The 4,336-nt window shown below is 44.7% G+C and overlaps 1 pseudogene; it reads right to left on the bottom strand.

The window, feature by feature from the left end:
• Positions 1 to 511: 511 nt before the first annotated feature.
• On the bottom strand, positions 512 to 2,849 carry LOC102001689 (annotated as a pseudogene).
• Between the last annotated feature and the right edge of the window lie 1,487 nt (positions 2,850 to 4,336).

Consider the following 4,336-nt stretch of genomic DNA (forward strand, 5'->3'; position numbering starts at 1 on the left):
ATGTGAGTTCTAAGCCCTCCCAAGCTACAATGAGAGTGTTCAAAACAACAATGTAACTGACATTGAAAATGATAATAGTAATATAAACATCTTAATTAAGATATCTTCTTTCCTGCTCCCATATCTGCCCTTTTAGGGTTGGCAAGAGGCTTGGCTCTAAAGGGGTTCCCAGGTGTCCACGGGGATGTCCCCAGCTAGGTCCTTGGGCAAGTTCTTGGTCCCCTCAGTATTATAGCCAGCTCTCAGCTCTTAGGCAGGATGTGGTTAGTAGCATGGGTGGGGTACAGTGGATGGGCTTGCACATTGGGGGACCTAGCTGCAGAAAACTCCCTGCGGGCTGGCTAGAAAAGTTGGGAGTTGGGGAAGGGCTCCTGAGTTTTGTTCCACTGGGAGGTCCTAGAGAGAGGGGAGTCCAGCGGTGTGGCTGTGCACTCACCTCTTAAGTCCCCACAGATTTGGAGCAAGCAGAATTTCAGAGTTCCGGGGGAGATTTCAGGAGAGTAGGCGGGTTTGGGGGTGTGGTGTAGGTAGTAGTTTGAATGGGCTGGATGGGCTGGGGGGAGAGCCAGCCACAGGAAACTCTCTGCTGGTTGGCTAGAAAAGCCAAGGGCGTTGGGGAAGGAGTCCAGGGTTGTGTCCTACTGGGAAGGTCCTAGAGACTGGGGTGTCCCTGCCGTGTGGCTGTTTACTTACATCTTAGGTCCCCTCAGTATTGGAGCCTCTGAAATTTTTTCTCAGTCCCCTAAGGAATGTCCTAGCAAGCTTCTTCTATTTTGTGCCAGCAAAGGAAACATTTCATCCAAGACTCTTCTACTTTTTATTTCATTTTATATTATTTTATTACTTTAAAAAACTATGACATTTTAAAGTAACAAAATATTTTCCAGTACAGTCAGTAATTGTATAATACACAGGGGCCTGATGATCAAGTTCCTGCTTTTCTTATTCTCTTGGGTCCAGAAAAAAATCATTATATTTTTCCTGCCCTTTTATTTATTCCCATGTGTTGTATATAACCATATATAGGCCTATAGGAATTTTTCTTCAGAATGTATAAAGATTTCTTTTTTTATTTTCTTTTTTAATAAAGTTAAACAATACAACAAAAATCTACATGCTGCTTCCCTGTCTACCCCTGGCTTCCCTCCCCTCCCCAGTCCTCAGTGCTGGCTCCCTTTCCTTCACCCCACTCATACAGACACAGGGCACCCAACTGAGAAAACGAAACTGCTCTAAGTACATGGGGACATGATGGAGGAGGTGAACCGTCCACATTCATGGTTAAACTGAGCGAGTCTGCATTTTCTGGGTTCTGAGTAGTTGCCCTTCATTAGCCAAACCGAAAGAAGAAATTTCCCGGGCCAGACGCTTCAAAGCTGAAGCCCCTGCGACCACCGAAGAATGCCTTGAAAATGTTGTTTGCATCAAAATCGCCCATAATCATGCCCTCCTCGTCCAGGTCCTGTCCACTGTCATAACCAGACTTTTTCTTGAGGTCAGAGAGGATGGTGAAGGCCTCTCCCACTTCCTTGAATTTCTTTTTCTCCTCCTTCTGAACCTCAGCACTGGCCCCACTGTGCCCATCTGGATGGTGCGTCAAGGCCCGTTTCCAGTAAGCTTTCTTGATCTCGTCCTCAGAGGCATTCTTGTCCACCCTCAGGATCTTGTAGAAATCTTTCCTCTTGCTCTTCTTCAGCTCCAGCTGCACATTCTTTAGGAGCTGTTTATGTTCTTTTGTTTTCTCCGTCTGATACACTTTTTCAGAGTCCGGCACAGCTTCTTCAAACTGCTCTGTGTCCGTGTAACACTGAGCTCTTCTCAAGTAGGCCTTTACGTAGGTGTCATCGAGTTTGACCGCATTCGTGCAGTTCGCTATGGCGCCATCTAGCTTCCTAAGCTTGGAATTAACCGTACCCCGATTACAGTAGAGTTTAGCATTTGTTTTTATGTTGTTGGGGTCTATCCCCAAGGCTTCTGTGTACAGTTCATATGCTAGCTTGTAATTTCCTTCCTTAAATGCTTTATTCCCATCTTCTTTCTTGGCTTTAAGGGCTTTGGCATTTCTACAAGCAATACAAGCCTTCTCGTGGTCAGGAGCCATCCTGAGAGCCTGCACAAAAAACTGAACTGCTTTTTCAATACAATCTTCATAATAAAGGCAAAGACACCAGACATACAGAGCATCAGCATTGGTGGAATCCATTCGTAAAATGTCACTGGCCACAAACTGTGCTTCTGGGTATTGACCCAGCATTGCTAAACATTCTGCTTTGAGGATTTTGAAGCGATGGCAGGCAGGGGCAAATTCTAGGGCACGGTCCATGCAGATAACTACCTTCCGGAAATCTCGTTTTTCAAAATCCATTTCTGCTATTTTCTCATACTCCATGACTGCATTGGCGTTTTTGAACTCTTGTTGTGCCTGGGCATTTTTATTATCCAGTTCTAGGGCTCTTTGGAAACTGCGACATGCTGCCATTGCATTCCCCAGTGAGAGGTGGCATTTGCCTTCTCGGAGGTGTCCCCGGACAAAACTGTCATCCAATCTCACTGCTGCGCGTCCCCAAGAGCTTCCCGGAACCGCCCAAGCATCATCAGTGTAGCCGCTGCTCGATTACCGTAATAGCTGGCATTTTTAGGACACATATCTATGGCTTTTGTATAATAGTAATAAGCCTCGTTGTAGTCCTTCTCAGCATAGTACGCATTCCCTTGTTCCTTGAAGGATTCCGCTTCCCTCTTGGAGTCTTTGCTCTCTAGCAGTTCAGGCTTGGTCCCCGCCATTACCACATCGCACTCCGCGGTAGCCGCCATCTTACCGCCGACCAGAGAGCCGGGTGGGAGGCAGGCGGTGAAGTAAAGATTTCTTATAACTCAACACTAAAACGACATCCCAGTGACACAGAGGGCAATGGATCTCATCAGATATTTTGTTAGTATTCAGGCACACCCTGGCACAGCATGTCACACCCTATGCCTGCCTGCATAGCAAATGACAACCTGTCCCTTGTAGAGATGCTCTGCCCATTCCCAGTCTCTCTAGTGTGCTCTCTCTCTGTCTCTCTGTCTCTGTCTCTCTCTCTGTCTCTCTCTCCCTCCCTCCTTCCCTCCCTTCCCTGGCACATTACTGCTGGAATTGTAGGTTAAGATAGTGCAGCCACTAGCACCTGAGCATTTATAAAAGAAAAAAAAAAAGGAAGAAACCCCAATTACCTACTGCTTGGTGAGTGGGTAAACAAAGGGTCTAGTTTCTAGCCATGGAAAGGGGTAGAGAACTGATATATCCCATGACGTGAATAAATATCACAAATATTAAGCTCAGTTGAAAGTAGCCAAAGGACTGAAGAATGAGACACTTCTTTATTAGATGATTTAATTTCTATTAAATGCCCAGAATGAGACACTGGAAGCAGAAAGTTAGACTGGTGACTGATAGGGGACGGGGTCTGGAGGAATGAAGAGTAATGAATGCTACTAATGAATAAAGGTGATTTTTCCCAAATGACAAAAATATTTAAAAAATAAATAGGGTGATGGTTACATAATTTTAAGAACATACTAAAAAATACTTACTGGGTTGTATACTTTAAAAGAGTGAACTTAGTACATAAATGTATGACTTCTCAATATTTATAGATCACATTTATTTCATGTCTATGTATGTTTTGTCTGCATGTATGTTTGCTCACTGTGTGCATGTCTGGTGACTGCAAAGACATAAGAAGGTGCTGGATCCCCTAGAAATGAATTTACACATGTCCAAAAGCTTCCTTCCACGTGGGTGTGGCTGTAGGATAAAGGGTTTGTGCTGAGAGGTACTGAGGACTACTTTTCTCCTCCAGGAGCATGCGGAGTACCTTCCAGTAACGTGAACTCTGGTCAGTAGGTGAATAATCTAGTTAGACACCAGCACAACTTCTCCATGTTTAATGACAGAAGTGTGAACTCCAGAAACAAGAGCTTACCATCAGGTTGTGTGAGCAACACGAGCCTTGGCAATAGCCTGTTCTATTGGGTGGTGTCCATGAGTTCCTTTTGTTAATAACTCAACAGGCTGTAACCTGTGCCTGGCACTGGAGGTTTAATTTGGTGGCATAAGATGCCTACTTGAAGCCTTCTCTCCCCTGTTAATTTCTGCCTTCATGTGGGTTCCTTTCACATATGTAGAGAAAGCTCCTAGGGTACTCGGTTCCCACATAGTATTTCAAAGGACCTTTAGTATTGATTGTCCCTCTCTGTTATCCTTCCTTTACCTTTCTGTCCCATCCCCCTTTCATTACACCATCAAACTCTAGTTTTTCTTTATAGCTTCATAACACTATATACTACTTCCTTT

The sequence above is a fragment of the Microtus ochrogaster genome, unplaced genomic scaffold, assembly GCF_000317375.1.
Source record: "Microtus ochrogaster isolate Prairie Vole_2 unplaced genomic scaffold, MicOch1.0 UNK15, whole genome shotgun sequence".
Classification (NCBI taxonomy): Eukaryota; Metazoa; Chordata; class Mammalia; order Rodentia; family Cricetidae; genus Microtus; species Microtus ochrogaster.